Here is an 18074-nt window from a genome sequence, read left to right as displayed (position 1 = left end):
CACTTTGCCTATCCTATACAATTTAGCTATTAAATGTGTGTTATCATATGGGATGCAAAATAGGACAGATTTTTTTTTTCTTTTAAAGAAAACTACCTCAGTGTCTCTTCTTAAGGTGCAAATATGTTGCAGTAATATTTGGGGAAGTATGTTCAACATTTTATCATGGAGAATTTCAAACATACAGAAAAGTTGAAAGAATTTTTTTTAAGATTTTCTAAATTTTTTTAGTAATCTCTATATCCAACGTGGGGCTTGAACACACAACCCTGAGGTCACATGCTCCACCAGTTGAGCCAGCCAAGTGCCCTACAAAGTTAAAAGAATTTTGCAACAAGCACCACTATTCTACTATTCTACCATTAACATTTTAATACACTTGTTCTATCACAGAGTTTCCAGCATTCATCCTTTGATCTATTCATCATCCCATTTTAGTTTTTTGGTGCCTTTCAAAGTAGAATGTTGCAGCACTATTTTAAAATGCTAACCTTTGGGAGGGAGGGGAGAGTGGGTGATGGGCATTTGAGGAGGGCACCTGTTGGGATGAGCACTGGGTGTTGTATGGAAACCAATTTGACAATAAATTTCATATTAAAAAAATAAAATAAAAAGTAAAATGCTAAACTTTACCACCTACAACTCCTCTATTTCCTATCCGAGGCAGAAGCAGTGTGGCAGAGTGAAGGCTTTGGAGCCTGGCAGCCTGGGCTTGTAATCTAGCTTTGCCACTTACTAGCTATGTGACCCATATAACATTACTGTTACTTAGTGTCTTTGCCTGCAAAAGAGGATAATAGTAGTACCTACCTCATGAGGTTGTGAAAGTGCATGTAAAATGCTTATTAATAGTGCTTGACCAGCAAAACACTTGTAGAGTACTAACTTATGTTGGGCAATTTATACATATTAACATATTTAATTCTCACCAAAACTCTGTGAGATAGTACCATTATTATAAAATATAATGTGTATTAGCTATTATTATTTTTTATAGCAGAAATACATAGAGAAAAAGTCTCTCCTTAGGTTTGTTGTTGTTGTTGTTGTTGTTGTTGTTGTTGTTGTTGTTTTTTAAGATTTTATTTTTAAGGGCACCTGGGTGGCTCAGTTGGTTAAACATCTGACTTCAGCTCAGGTCATGATCTCAGGGTTCCTGAATTCGAATCCCACACCAGGTGAGCTTGAGCCCCACCTCAGGTGAGTTTATGGCCCACTATGGGTAAACATGAGCCCTGCCTTGGGTGAGCCCCGCTTCTCTCTGTCTCTCTCCCCCTCTCTCTCTGCCCTTTCTTCACTTGCACCCTCTCTCTCTCTAAAGAAAAAAAAAAGATTTTATTGTTAAATAGTCTCTACACCCAAGGTGAGGCTCGAAATCACAACCTCAAGATCAAGAGTCAGACATTCTACCCACTTTGCCAGTCAGGTGCCCCTCTGTTTAGTTCTTGCGTTTTAAATATATATATATTATTTATATAAATATTTATATATATAAATATATACACTTAAATAATATATATATTATTTATATAAATATATATATAAATATATATAAATAATATATAAATATGTATATTTATATATTATTTAAATATATGTACTTATTGAGAAAGACAGCATGAGTTGGGGGTAGGGGGAAGAGGGAGAGAGAGAGAATATTAAGCAGGCTCCACATTCATCACAGAGCCTGAAGCGGGGCTCGATCATGTGACCCTGGGATTGGGACCTGAGCCAAAATCAAAAGTAGGACACTCAACCAATTGAGCCACCCAGGCACCCCAAGTCCTTAAGTTTTAAAACAGACATTTTGGAGTTCATGGCAAAAATAATGCCATGGGTTCTTCATTGGCCCAGAGCAGGAGTGTAACATCCTCAGCCCTGCATCCCTATGTCTTGCGTGTTTCTGAATTTATATTCTTTTTTAAATTTTTTTTTTATTATTTTTTTTTACATTTATTTTTGAGACAGAGAGAGACAGAGCATGAATGGGGGAGGGTCAGAGAGAGAGGGAGACACAGACTCTGAAACAGGCTCCAGGCTCTGAGCAGTCAGCACAGAGCCTGACGCGGGCCTCGAACTCACATACCGCGAGATCGTGACCTGAGCCGAAGTCAGACGCTTAACTGACTGAGCCACCCAGGCGCCCCTGAACTTACATTCTTAACCAGTGGGGCTAGAAGGGGACTCTGCCATCTTCTGGTGGATGTGTGCGAGATCCCTCTGTCCATACCTCCTGGAGGAAGGGCTGTTGCTATCTGGCTGTGTGTGAGTCACATTCGGGTGGGTCCACACCAGGCATAGGTGGGAGCTTGGAACTTTCTGTTGTTTATTCAGTGCCATGGATTTCAAATGGACTTCTTCTTGCCATGAGCATCCAGAGTCCCATGAAGGGTCTGTGAGCAAGAAACACTGGAAGCGTCACCCCAGAATTATGGTGAGCCTTATTCCCTGTCACCTCCAAGTGGAAGTTAAGTTTCAGAACAAGCAAAGAGCTCTATTTTTAGAAGAAATGTGTTAAACTCAGAAATGATGAAATCAAAACTTTTATTATTTTTCTTTATTTTTTTAATGTTTTTATTTATTTTTGAAGGAGAGAGAGACAGAGCATGAGCAAGGGAAGCGCAGAGAGAGAGAGGCAGACACAGAATTCGAAGCAGGCTCCAGGCTCTGAGCTGTCAGCACAGAGCCCAACGCAGGACTCGAACTCACAGATCATGACCCGAGCAGAAGTCAGACGCTCAACCAGCTGAGCCACCCAGGCGCCCCAAAACAAAACTTATATTAAAAGGCAAAGATGCTAAGAAAAAAAAAATAATGCCATGATAAGGAAGCTTTGTGAAAGAGACTGGGCTCTTTTCCTGTCGAAAGCCTATGTACTCAGGGAAAAAGTTTAGTCACTGACAATTCATTTTGGAACAACAGATAAAAGAGTCTCACCTGACCAAACTATGTAACGTTTCCTAGCCTTGGGGAGAAGAGAGAAGAAACAACTAGGGTGAAGCTTATTAGGATATTTGGAGACCTGTACCAAGCCAGGCTAATTTCTAGAGTTGGGAAAATTATAGCCCTCTGGATATGGATTTGTGGATTTGACAGCAGGGAAGAATTGTGTTTCCTACGAATAAGTTTTGGACTCTTGTGATGCAAGTTTTTACTTATTCATTGATTTTATTATTTTATTTTTTATTTTACTTTGTTTGGTGAGAACATTTAAGATTTACTCTTTCAGCAAGTTTGTAGTATACAATACAGTATTAACTATAATCACCATACTGCAGGTTAGATCCCCAGCATGTATTCATCTTATAACTGGAAGTTTGTACCCTTTACCAACATTTCTCCATTTCCTCCCACTCTCCTCCAGTCTTGGCAATCATTTTACTCTCTGCTTCTATTATTATTTTGAGTTTTTTAGATTCCACATATATACAGAATCATACAATACTTCTCTTTCTATCTCTGGTTCATTTCACTTAGCATAATGTCCTTTAGTATGATACCATGATTTATAATAAGAAATATATGTTTTGGCCTTTTCTTTTTTTATCCCGTCCCTCTCACCATTCCCAACTAGAACATCATCTACTGCCTCAGGAAAAGGAAACCATAAGAAACAAAGTAAGTTGAATTTTTGGCTTTTGAACACTAAAAACCAAAGACATGGCAAAAATAAATAAGTAAGTAAGTAAGTAAATAAATAAATAAATAAATAAAATGCTTGGATGAGTACAGTTATTTCTGGTTCCAGAGAAGATACAAATTTTATGGACTGGAAGAGAGGGATAGTCCCAGACAAACTGGGACAGTTGGTAACCCTAGTTTAGCAGAGAGGTTGTTTTGTTTCCAAGTATACTTGGTACTTACAAAATAAATTGTATTGTTAGGATATATTAAGGACCTCTAATTCATTATTCTAATAAAGGCAAGTGGCAATATTTCAGTGTTCCCATTATACAGAATATAAGTAGGTAGCTGGAATTCTCCAAAGGTTTAGGAAGGATGCTTTCCTCATGCATTACTGACTTGAGTTGGCAATAATGCTCAATTGCTTCCATTTTTTTAAAGTTTATTTATTTATTTTGAGAGAGAGGGAGGGGTGTGGGGGGAGAATCCCAAGTGGGTTCCATGACATCAGCGCAGAGCCTGACACGGGCCTCAAACCCATGAACTGGGAGATCATGACCTGAGCTGGAATCAAAAGTCAGATGCTTAACCAACTGAGCCACCCAGGTGCCCCATGCTTCCATCCTTTTAAAGTTTTAATTTATTTATTCATTTGAGTAATCTCTACACCCAATGTGGGGCTTGAACTCATGACCCTGAGATCAAGAGCTGTATGTTCTTCCAACTGAGCCAGCCGGTGCCCCAAATTGCTTCTATTTTTGTATTAAAAATTTTTTTAAGTTTATTTATTTTGAGAGAGACAGAGATAGTGTGAGCAGGGGAGGGGCAGAGAGAGAGGGAGAGAGAATCCTAAGCAACCTCCAAGCTATCAGTGCAGAGCCAGATGTGGGGCTTGATCTCACGAAACTGTGAGATCATGACCTGAGCTGAAGCCAAGAGTCAGATGCTCAAGCAACTGAGCCACCCAGGCACCCCTATTTTTTTCATTTTAATTTAAAATAATTATTGTAAGCAGTTTACATGAATAAGCTATATAAATATATATATTATTTTCCAATTTTATTTGTTTTATATAACCCTGTTTATTTGCCACAGGAAATTGGAAATAACTATAATAAGTATAAGCAATATGGAGGTGAGGTTAAGAGCACGGTCTCTAGAGCCAGACCATCTGGGTTCAAATCATAGCCTTGTCTCTTACTAGTTGTGTGATATTGGCCAGGTTCCATTTCTTTATTTACAAAATGGGAATTAAAATAGTATCTATCTATTAAGGTGGTGTGAGGATGAAATGAGTTAATACACATAAGGTGCTTATAATGGTGCATAGTAGGCACTCAAGAATTATTAGGTGATTTGCAAGTTCCTTTGCTGTACTAATGAAAACTTGAGTTTATCCATAGTTCATTATTTTCATAATTGAATATTCAAAAAGAGTTGGGGGGTAGGTTAAAATGTTTTCTCAGGGCACCTGGGTGGCTCAGTTGGTTAAGCGTCCTACTTATGCTCAGGCCATGATTTCGTGGTTTGTAAGTTCAAGCCCCACATCAGGCTCTGTGCTGACAGCTCAGAGCCTGGAGCCTGCTTCGGATTCTCTGTCTCCCCCTCTCTCTGCCCCTCTCATGCTCATGCTCTGTCTTTCTCTGTCTCTCAATAATAAATAAACGTTAAAAAAATTTTTTTTATGTTTTCTGAAATGACACATTGTTTTCCTCTCCCTGCCCCTCCATTCATATGTTGAAGTCCTAACCCACAATGTGACTGTATTTGGACATAGAGCCTTTATTTATTTGTTTATTTATTTATTAATACGAAATTTATTGTCAAATTGGTTTCCATACAACACCCAGTGCTTATCCCAACAGGTGCCCTCCTCAATGCCCATCACCCACTTTCCCCTCCCTACCACCCCCCATCAAGCCTCAGTTTATTCTCAGTTTTTAAGAGTCTCTTATGGTTTGCCTCCCTCCCTCTCTTTTTTTTTTCTTTTCTTTTCCCACCCCCATGGTCTTCTGTTGAGTTTCTCAGGGTCCACATAAGAGTGAAAACATATGGTAGCTGTCTTTCTCTGTATGACTTATTTCACTTAGCATAACACTCTCCAGTTCCATCCACGTTGCTACAAAAGGCCATATTTCATTCTTTCTCATAGCCAAGTAATATTCCATCGTATATATAAACCACAACTTCTTTATCTATTCATCAGTTGGTGGACATTTAGGCTCTTTCCATAATTTGGCTATTGTTGAAAGTGCTGCTATAAACATTGGGGTACAAGTGCCCCTATGCATCAGCACTCCTGTATCCCTTGGGTAAATTCCTAGCAGTGCTATTGCTGGGTCATAGGGTAGATCTATTTTTAATTTTTTGAGGAAACTCCACACTGTTTTCCACAGTGGCTGCATCAGTTTGCATTTCCACCAATGTTGCAAGAGGGTTCCTGTTTCTCCACATCCTCTCCAGCATCTATATTCTCCTGATTTGTTCATTTTAGCCACTCTGACTGGCATGAGGTGATATCTCAGTGTGGTTTTGATTTGTATTTCCCTGATGAGGAGTGACGTTGAGCATCTTTTCATGTGCCTGTTGGCCATCTGGATGTCTTTGGACATAGAGTCTTTAGGAGATAAAGTTAAATGAGGAGATAAGGTTTGGGCACTAATCAAATAGGACTGGTGACCTTGTAAGAAGAGCAGAGATTCACTCTGTGTCTCCTACACACACACACACACACACACACACACACACACACACGACAGCAGAGATTCACTCTGTGTCTCCTACAAGCGCGTACACACACACACACACACACACACACACACACACACACACACACCTGAGGAGAGGTTATTTGAGGAGACAGAAGGTAGCCATCTATAAGCCAGGAAGAAAGTTCTCACCAGGAATCTCTCCTGCCAGACCTTGATCTGGGACTTCTAGCCTCCAGTGTTGTGAGAAAACAAATTTATGTCGTTTAAGCTGCCCAGCCCATGATATTTTGTTATAGCAACTCAAGCACGCTAAGATAGATTGTTAATTAATGAGCACGGAAGACTGAGGAAAACCCTTAGAGTTGCATTTATTTGCAAAGACTGGGCAACATCACCTCAGTTTTCTTACCCCAGCCTGCCCTACACAAAGGTGCCTGATGACTGAGCAGAATGATGAAGTAGAAGGAAGACCACTTCATTGGCACAACCCTGCCCCTCAACAACTGAGTGATTTAACCAAGTCTTTTAACCTCTTCATGACTCAGTTTTTTCCTCAGCATAAAACAAAGTGTCAGATATACACATATATAGATAAATATATATTTATATTTTCATATAATTAGGTTGAACTACATGTTTGAATCAATGACACGTTTGAAGCAATGAGATGAAGGGGGAGCAAGAATACGGAGTAGAGACTAAGAACATAGAAGACCAACTTGTTAGAGCCAGAAGCAACTGCCATGAGAATAAGTCCTTAGGTCTTTCCAGAGATGTTGGGAAAGGCACTGGAGGTGAAGCAGAAGTTTGAGTCAATTTTTCTAGGTCTTAATAGGCAAGGAGAACTTGGCTGCCATCTGGGTTATGAAGAGGTTTTAACTAGATGCTCTCTAAATCATCTTCTGGGGTGCCTGGGTGGCTTAGTCAGTTAAGCATCTGACTTTGGTTCAGGTCATGACCTCATGGTTTGTGAGTTCAAGCCCCATATTGGGCTCTCTGCGGTCAGCAAAAGAGCCCCTTTGGATCTTCTGTCCCCTCCCCCCCCCAACGCCTCCCCCACTTGTTCTCTCTCTCTCTCTCTCTCTCAATAAATACATAAATAAACTTCATTTAGTTTTTAAATTTTTTTTAATGTTTATTTATTTTTGAGAGAGACGGAGTGTGAGCAGGGGTGGGAGGGGGGTGGGCAGAGAGAGATGGAGACACAGAATCTAAAGCAGGTTCCAGGCTCTGAGCTGTCAGCACAGAGTCCGATGCGGGGCTTGAACCTACGAACTCTGAGTTGAAGTCAGATGCTCAACCGACTGAGCCACCCAGACACTCCAAAATTAATAAACTTAAAATCAATCAATCAATCCATCAGTCATCTTACAGCTCTTGTGTCCTATAACTTAATGATTGTAGGGGCTGAGGAAAGGAGCAAAGAGGGAAGATGAGGACTCATTTAATGCTAAAAATGAAATAAAATATTAATTGGTTCCCCAATTCCCCTTCATTTCTGCAAATTATAGGAGTCTGTCTTCCTTCTTTTGCATGTATTTCACTACCTGCCCTTAATATTCATTTTAACTTGATTAGAGTGTCTTGTCCTCAGCATTCCCTGGGATAGCCCTGGCCCTGTAGGCCACTAAGGGCAATGCTGTCGCCTCTCACTTCATCTCTCATCCATACTTGCAGGGTGTGTATTAGATTAGGGCTAGACCTCTCAGATCAACCTTAAATTCCAGCTCTGCCACTCACTACCATGAACCTTTGAACAAGTTACTTAAGCACTCTATGCTACATGTCATTTTATGTTTTAATCTGTTAGGTAGGGATAAATAAAACACACACATCACATGGTTGTTGAAAGGATTAAATGAGATAATACTGGCAAACTCCCTTCAAATTTTAAATACTGTGGGAACAGGGACAATATCTTTCTCCTTATCATGCCTAGCATTTAGTAGGTGCTCAGTAAATATTTTTTGAATGAATAAAAATAACTCGGCCTGGTGTCTGGAACATAGTAGGTGCTCAAGAAAAGAACATTATACATATCACCTTCCCTAGTTGTCTTCAGTTGGTTTTGCCTGTCCAGCATCTATTTGCTCATTTTCTAGTAGCAAAGCCTCAGTTTCCCTTTGTGAAAGTTCCCCTCCCTCATTCTCAGTTTTTGTGGTTCTGGTGGGGCTGACCCCATATCTCTGCTCCCCAAGTTGGTATGTGGCCCAGCCCTGGCCCAATTTAGGACAATGAGAGTCAGGCCAGGTCTTTTTCTGGACCTAACGTGAGAGGGGCACTCTTTCCATCTAGGTTGCCAAGTTGGTAAAAGGTAAGGCTAAAGCAACTGGAGGCCATCTTGTTCCATTTGGGAATAATCTGCTGAGGAATAAAGCCACGAAGAGCAGACCTGAGGGGTAAAGGGAAACTGATACCTCATGATATTCTTTAGCATCTAGATCCAGCCACAAGTAAGATAAGCACAGGTCTCTGTCTTTGAGGAGCCTGTAATAGGAAAGAAAACAGTATGATTGGAGAGGGTCAGGCTGCTTAGGGTCAGGATACCTAGCGAGAACTTCAGTGAGCAGAAGTAGGTTGGGGGAAGACTTCTGGGTAGGCAGGGACATCTAAGGAGAGATCAGAATGATGAGTATGAGTTAGCCAGGTGAACGGGGTGATATAGGGTTGGTACACATCACAGAGGATAGAAAGGAAAAAGAGTATAAGAAGGGACAACAAACAGTATGGTGCTTTCAGGGAATTCAGTATGACCAAAGCATACAAAACACTTTCTCAAACACAATCTCATTTAATCCAACATGTTAAATCTTTCACAGTGAAAGGAATATACCATTTAGAATGTGCTCAGTTGCAAGGAAACGAACACATGACTAATGGTGATGTAAACAATGAAGACATTGCTGGTACTGCAATTCAATAATGTCATCAAGCATCTGGGCTCTTCCCATCTTTCTGTTTCACCATCCTGAGCTTTGGGTCATCATGCCTATTACTTTTGGTAGAAAGAATAAAGCCCCCTTGAAGATGTCCATATGTGAGTACTTAGAACCTATGAATATATTAAGTTCTATTGCAAAAGGGACTTTGTTGATTTAGTTAGGAATCTTGAGATGGGGAGGGTACCCTGGTTTACCCAGGTGGGACTAATGTAATCACAGATCCTTATAAGAGGGAGGGAGGCAGGAGAGTTAGAGTTAGAGAAAGAAATGTGTTGATGGAAGCAGAGGTCTGAGGAACAGATTTGAAGATACTGTGCTAATCGTCTTGAAGATGGAGGAAGAACTCATGAATCAAGGACGAAGGCTGGCTTTAAGAGCTGGAGAAGTTTTGACCTCCAGAACTGTAATATAATGAATATGGTTTTTAAAAAATGTTCATTTATTTATTTTTTAGAGAGAGAGAGAGTGTGTGTGTGCACGCACGCACACACACGCAAGTGGGGAGAGGGCAGAGAGAGAGGGAGACAGAAAATCCCAAGCAGGGTCTGAGCTGTCAGTACAGAGCCTGATCCTAGGCTCAAACTCAGAAACTGTGAGATCATGACCTGAGCTGAAATGAAGAGTTGATGCTTAACTGACTGAGCCACCCAGGTGCCTCATGAATTTGTTTTTAAGCCATTAAGTTTGTGGTAATTAGGCAATAGAAAAATGAATACATCACTCATGGTTGTAAGATGGCTGTCAGAGCTCTAGGTATTACTTTCATATTTAATGCAGGAAGAAAGGGTAGGAGATAAAAGGGCAGAGTATGCTGCATCTATCCCTTTTGTCAGGAAAGGAAAAACTTTCACAAGCACCCTACCTGCTGACTTCCTCTGTACACATCATTGATCAGAACTTGGACACAAAGGCCAATTCTAGCTGCAAGGGAGGGTAAGAAGGTATCTCACTTCCAGTCTCATTTGTTTTGTATATGGTTTCAGCATTTACCTGTTTGGTAACTCTCTTGTCAGGAGGGAGGCTTCTCTCAGTGAGAGGCCATGATGAGATTGGTGATCATAGTTAGAGACCTTGGGTAGCCTCCTTGGCATAGCATAGATATCCGGGCAAAGGATATGACAATTATAGCTTTTGGTAAAAGTTCCTAAGCCCGCTTTAGTGTACCAAGAGGAACACACAGCACTGAGAACAACAAAGAGTGACTTTGGCAGGGAGACAAAAGCTAAACACAAACTAAGCTGCCTTCAGTAGGGATCACCCTATTAGCATTGACTGGACCATAGGATTCCCTTGCTAGTTCTGGCTGTTGGGTAGAAGTTTGTTGGAGTGGACTCTCCACATATGTGAATGGGGGAACACCATTCTTGATCCCTGTGCCCACCTCCTATAGATACATTCACATGCATCTATAGATGTATATATACAAAGATGATCATTGTATCAATCTTTATAAGTAAAAAAGCAGAAACAGTCTAAATGACCATTTGAAGAAACCTGCTTAAAAAATTTATGCTATATCCATATAATGGAATGCTCTACAGGCATTTACATGGCTGATGTAGAGTAAATTATATATTCTATTAAAGGAATCAATCAAGACTCAGAGCAGTGGATAGACTATGCCCCTAGTGTGATGCCTGTTGTCTCTGCAGATGGGGACTGAGGTTTTGAGGGGATGGAAGACATATTTTTGCTTGTTCTGAAAAATAATTTTTTTTTTTTTTACCAGATGTATTATGCCAGTTATCTACTGCTGTATAACAAATCACCTCAAAACATAGTGGCTAAACAGCTATTTTATTTGGTTATAATTCTCAGGGTCAGCAATTAGGGCTGGACTCAGCTGGGCAGTTCTCCTGGTGTTCTCTTGGTCATGTGGTTGCAGCCCTCTGGTGCCTGGACGAGAGCTGGATGATTTAAGATAAACTCACTTACGTGTCTGGCAACTAATTCTGGCTGTCTTCAGAAACATCTGTCTCCATCAGGTTAGCCTCCGCTTCTTGACACAATGCCTCAAAGAGAGCAGGAGCTGAAGCTGCAAGGCTTCTAGAGGCCCAGACTCCCAGAGGAACTCACACAACACTTGCGCTGCATTTCGCTAGTCAAAGGAAGTCACATGGCCAGCCCCGGTTGGTGGACTGAAGAAGCAGACTCCACCTCTTACTGGTAGGAGCTGCAAAGAATTTGTGGCTATTTTTAGTTCACCACATTCCCACATTCCGTTTTCAAATAAAAGTTTACTTAAATAATGCTATTTGTAATAAATTCAGAGGATTTTAAGAATTGGGTGACACCTTGGAGATTATGTAATATAAAACCCTCTCATTTTATAGGAGGGAAACAGGTCAGAAAGGTAAAGTATTTTGGATAAAGTAACTCAGTGATAACATCAAGATTGGAACCAGGTCTTCTGGGTGTGCTCTTAATTCCACAGTAAGATTTCCTTTTGCCAACAAAGCTTATTAGTGATCTTTGATCAAGAGAACTTGACACCTTTGAGGGTGCCTGGGTGGCTCAGTGGGTGGAGTGTCCAACTCTTGGTTTAGGCTCAGGTCATAATCCCAGGGTCATAGGATTGGCCCCCACATTGGGCTCCATGCTGAGTGTGGTGCCTGGTTGAGATTCTCACTCTCTCTCTCTCTCTCTCTCTCTTTCTCCCTCTGCCTCTCTCCCCTACTTGTGTATTCTCTTTCTCTCTAAAATAAAAAAAATAAAAAATAAAAAATAAAGGAGCTTGACAACTTTAGGGGCACCTGTCTGGCTCAGTCGGTGGAGCCTGACTCTTGATCTCAGGGTTGTGAGTTCAAGCTCCACGTTGGGTATGGAGATCACTTAATAGAATTACTTAATAGAATCTTAAACAAAGAAAACAAGAAGAGACAACTTGACAACTTTGTAGCCCTATTGCTCTTATAGTTAAGAATGTTAAAGGTTTTGTCTTATCCAAGTTAAGGAAAAGACTAAAGAAACAATCCAAGCAATTCTGAGAAAAGTAAAATGGGAATTTGAATTATCTAAGTTGTCTAGTCTTAGTGCTTCTTTTTCTTAGTTTTTATTTCTTTTAAGAAACTTAGCCTTGGAGTATCTGTGGAATAAATAGTTTACCAAGTCATAAATACCTTGGTCAAAATTGCTTTATAAAATATTCAAATGGATCTAGATGATTTTTTATTTTGGGCTATTTTTAAAATGAAATATACTATTAAGTATATTCCTATTATTTTGTTGGTCCTACTAGGAATTTTGGAGTGCTTAGTCTGCTTAGTCTTTAACAGTTCTGCTTAGTCTTTAATTAATATAATATTTATTATTAATTGGTTGGTTAATTAATATTTAAGTTAAGCCAGCAAATGTTTACTGTGACCTCACAAGTCCAAAGTATTGTGCTGAAAATTGTAAAGAGTATAGAAAACAATAAGGCATTCCACTTTCCTAAGAAGCTTAACAGCTAGTTGCAGGCAAAACCTATATATAACAGTACAAGGAGAAATGAATTAAATGCTATGAGGGAGGTACTAGCAAAGTGGAATGAAAGTATAGAAGAACGATTACAGCCATGCCAGCTGGGCAGTCTATCATTATTTGTGGCAGAAAGGAAGAAGAATCAGAAGAGACTTCTTCTATATTAGAAGTATTTAGCAGGATTTCTTCACAGAAAGTTAAAGTTGGGGAATTTAAATGGCTTAAATGCTTAGGATATGTGTCTGGGTTATTGGGAACCCTCAGGACAGATAGTCTTTTTCCTGTAAAGGGGGTCTTTTTGGTACATAAAGTTTTAAATTGAAGAATCCCTTTAATTACCACTATGCATGGATATATGGATTAGTTGGACTCTACCAAACAATTAAAATCAAAGTTCTGTTCTTGCCAAGTAAGCAAAAACACATAAGTAGCCATTCTAACACAATTACCTTTTACACTTACTTCTTTTTGGGTTTGCTAACACAGTACAATAGATTATAAACTCTGATGAAGAGAGAGAGATACAGGGAGATAATTTCTTAATTTATATACCTTTAATTTTTAAATTAAAGATTTTATTTCATGTTCATTCATTGACATTTTCTTTTATGTTCAAAAATCACCTAAATAGGGGTGCCTCAGTGGCTCAGTCAGTTAAGTGTCTGACTCTTGATTTCGGCTCAGGTCATGATCTCCTGGTTTAGTGAGTTCGAGCCCCATGTCCACCTCTGCTCTGACAGCATAGATTCTCTCTCTTTCCCTCCCTCCCTGCCCCTCCCCTGCTCATGCTCTCTCTCTCTCTCTCTCTCTCTCTCAAAAATAAATGAACATTTAAAAAAATCATCTAAATAAACAGGTGAGCAGTGAGTCAGAGGTTGCCTAAACAACAACAAAATGCTGAAGTTGGTCCATATTGTGAGAATGAATGGTAAAATATCTATTCTGTTCATTAGAATATAAGCCCATAAACCACTCCTTTCAGAGCCTGGAAACCCTGAGAACAAGTTGAGTTGATGTGAGGATGGAGTTTTAACCAGCTATTGTTGCTTTTTTTGGTTTAAACAAGACTTTTAATCCCATTTTATGGGCACCTATGTTATTTTTCAACATCTGGTCACCTTATGATAAGCAGGTGCTAATGAAGCACAGGATATATCATTGGATAAATATGAGCATTGTATTTTTCTTGAGGGACAACACATATTCTTGGGACTTTTATCAAGTTACATTTTACTAGTCCTAAAATATTTAGAGTTATGTACTTAAAAGATACAGAGCATAGGTATTACATCCACAGAAAGTATTTTAGTCAGTGAATGTTCAATGTAGCAGGTAGAGATGAACTTAACACATCTTGTAGACTGAACTGGGAACAGACTCTTCAGCCATAAAATGCACTTAACAGTCTATTTAATAGTGGCGAGGTCCTTGAAAATGCAATATCCATGCTAATCTCGCCTTTTTCTAAATCACAGATGAAAAATAGGTCAGTTAGGTAGAGCCTTCTCTTTCTATTTAAAGTGTGACATTTAATCTATTTAAACAACTACCAAAACTTTATTAATTCAATGTAAGATAAGCGTGCTGAGAAAGTAGAAAACATTATTAAGGACACAAGGTTTTCCAAAATTTGATCTGATGTCTTAGATCTCAGGACCCAATATAGTCTCAACTTGGGGATTTCAATCAAATCAGTAACACCAAGGAAGGACCAGAAAAAAAAGCAACCCAGAATGTAATGAAATTTCACATTTAAAGGAAATGGCTTAAAGAAACTGAGTATTTTACAAAAGAGGCAAAAATTAGAAAAGGAACCTCTAGAAAAACGTTTTTCACTTCCTTGATGCCTTTAGGGAAAATTCATTTGGAAAGAGGAGTATACACAGACAGAAAGCTTCCAGCAGATAACAAACTAAAGAGTCAAATTAGGGCTTAATGTGACTAGGTACCGGCTTTGGTGCATTTCTTTTAAACTACGATGTTCTGCAGAATTCTTCAGAGAGGAAGATGCAGGGTATGTGATAAATTGTAATTGCATTTCACTGGGGTCTATTTTGGAGAATGTTCACACTTTTCTCCTCTAGCCCCTCTCCTTTATTTGAATAGGATTTTGTATTCTCTGGCCCCACCCTCCCAATCAACCCAAATGTATAATGTATACCTAGGGTAATGCAATAGTTCCAATCGTTCCCAAGAACAATTATAAAGAATAAAAGCTCCTGTATTTGGAGTGTAAACACAATGATACTTGACTACAGTTTCGGGTTGGGGCTTTAGAAAAAACCTTTTTTGTTGTTTTAAATTTTTTCTTGGGTATTGCATTCTCGGGTATTGCAAATTTGGGTGCCATAATTTAAGGGAGAAGATGTTTTCCTCCTCCTAGCTCCCTTCTCCAGATCTTGAAAGAAACCCTGGAGGAGAAAGGGCACCTAGAGGTTATTTCTCCTGCTTAATGGACTACTGTGGATTCAACAACAGTTTAGTTCTGTTCAGTTCAGCTCTTATTCCAGAAAACTAACTCCATCAATTATAGAAAATAACTTTTTATAGAGTTTTTTCCAAACCTGTCTTCACTGCATATCCAGGAAGGATTAGTTTCCTTCACACCATCAAAGCACCTAGGTTCTTTCCTTTATTTTATGAGAATCATTCAGGTGATATGTAGTAGCTACTATTATTGGGCACATGTGGTATCTCATTTAGATTTTTAAATCCATGTTCTCAGGGGCAGAGTGCTGCTATTGACAATATCCGCTATCTCCCTCCTCATTAAAACCAACCCCCAAACCCACTGTAAAACAAAACGGTGATAAAAAAATCACACCTTACATATTTTGTGTCCTGCCCCTCTCCTCAGTGCTCTTTTTTAGTTTGGCAATCTTTTTAAAAAATTGGTGAGTCAAAGCAAAAAAAAATCGAGTAGGAAGAAAAGGCTTTATTTGTGACTTACTCTGTGTCTCTGGTATGACTTTACTATAAATAAAAATTTATTTAAAAATCTGACTTTAAATCTTGATGTATTTATTGTGAAATTTACAAGTTGGAACCTCCTACCATCTTGATTTATTTGATTTTAAAATGGAGTTCTTACCATTTCCCTCGGGGAGACTTTTTGGTTTGAATAGTTCTTACTGGCAGGTTGCCTTCTTTATATTTAGCCCAAATTTTCATTTTCAAAGACCGTTTAGATAAGTACCATGATAGCTCTAGCCAATGGATCTGTGTGTCACATAATAGAGTGTGACAATCCACTCAGTTGTGAAAGACACTGGAGATAAAATAATAAAGTAGCATTTGTGTTATCACATTGGCTTTACAAATCTAGTTAAACACTGACCCAACAGTGTTACTCATTATTGGAAATTATAGATGTTTATAATTCTCCAAAATATGTTGAGTTAAGTTATAGTGTATATCATATATTTAAATTTAAATTCAAAATCCTGGGCTGAGAGAGATGTAGATTTGTGACACTCCTTGGAGATTTGGGGACCATGAACCAACGAATACATTACATTGCCACATTAAAGAACTCTTTTTATCTGTAAAGATGTAAGCACCATTCTCCATTTTAATAACTTTTAAAAACAGGGTTTTAAAATCTTATGATTTTAATGAACTTAGACTTCTGCACCAAACTATATCTGTGGACCTTTAGATTTATATTTCTTCTGTTTTATTTATATCTCAATATAAATATATAAAAATATGAACTCCCTAGAATTGTTCCTAGATTCTGTTACAATAACAATGTTTGAACTATGTGGTTGGAACATGCATTATTTCTTTTATGGTCCATATCAACAAAATTATTTTTATTTGTGTGATTATGTATATATACTTGAAAAATCTGTATTTGTAAGAGAATAATTCCAAGTGGCTTCTGAAATTGACAGTAAAAATAACAATGACTTATGTCTCCTGCACTATTTATATAATACTGGTCTACAAACTTCTTAAGTTTGTAGGGCAAGCTATTTATTATTATTTATTATTATATGTATATATGTTATTTATTATTATTAAGGGCAGGCTATTTATTCAGTAAATATTGGTTGAGGGGTGTCTGGCTGGTTCAGTCTGAGCATGTGACTCTTGATCTTGGGGTCATGAGTTCAAGCCCCATGTTGGTGGGGGGTAGTTTATACTTAAAATAAAAAGAAACTTAAAAAAATATATTTGTTGAGTAAATGAGTACATCCATAAGTAATTATAAATTAACTTCATTAGCTTCATTTAAGCAATAAAGACATTTAAATCACTCCATTCACAGTAGATAAGGACGCAGTTTAGGTTGATTTCACTTTGGTTCCATTCAAATATAAGGTAAGTTTCTTGGGTTTTTTTAAGTTTTTGTTTTTTTAATGTTTATTTATTTTTGAGAGAGAGACAGAGACAGAGTGCAAGCAGGGGAGGAGCAGAGAGAGAGGGAGACACAGAATCCAAAGCAGGCTCCAGGCTCTAAGCTGTGAGCTTGGAGCCTGATGTGGAGCATGATGTGGAGATCATGACCTGAGCCGAGGTCGGACACTTAACTGAGCCCCCCAGGTGCCCCAGGTAGGTTTCTGAAGTCCCAAAAGCTATTAGTCTCATCTATAAGGCTGTTTGGTAGTTTGAAACCAAGGTGATTCATGTGTGTGGTGTGTGTGTGTGTGTGTGTGTGTGTGTGTGTGTGTGTAAAAACTATTTGGCTATCCAGTGGAATAATTTGTAGAACAAAGGCAGAATAACTGATTCTTTTTTTTAAATTTTCTTAATGTTTATTCTTGACAGAGAGAGAGAGAGAAAAACAGTGAGTGGGGGAGGGGTAGAGAGAGAGCAACACACAGAATCTGAAAGCAGGCTCCAGGCTCAGAGCTGTCAGCACAGAGCCTGATGTGGGGCTCAAATTCACCAACCCTGAGACCATGACCTGAGCCCAAGTTGGATGCTTGGGCTGAGCCACCCAGGTGCCCCTGATTCTTTTTTTTCATTTACCAGCTTTCAAAATAATAAATGGTTTACTAGCTTCCTTCATTGATGAATTTTTATTTATAGCATTATGAGCTCATGGAGAATGGGACAATTCCACAGATAATTCAAATTTGATGTGTTTCAATTCATTGTACTTATTATGCTTAGTGATGATCAATGTGTCCCATATATGGCTAGCCAGAGTCTCTTCAGTTTGGCTCCTGAGACTTTCTGACATTGACCCTAGTAGTTTTATTTTTGATTTTTTTAAATGTTTATTTTTGACAGAGAGAGAGAGAGAGAGAGAGAGAGAGAGCATGGGGGAGGGGCAAGGAGAGAGGGAGACAGAGGAACACAATCAGGCTCTGCACTGACAGCAGAC

Source organism: Panthera onca, chromosome C1, assembly GCF_046562875.1.
Source record: "Panthera onca isolate mPanOnc1 chromosome C1, mPanOnc1 haplotype 2, whole genome shotgun sequence".
NCBI lineage: Eukaryota > Metazoa > Chordata > Mammalia > Carnivora > Felidae > Panthera > Panthera onca.
The sequence above is the reverse complement of the archived record's forward strand: the minus strand, read 5'-3'. Positions refer to the sequence as shown.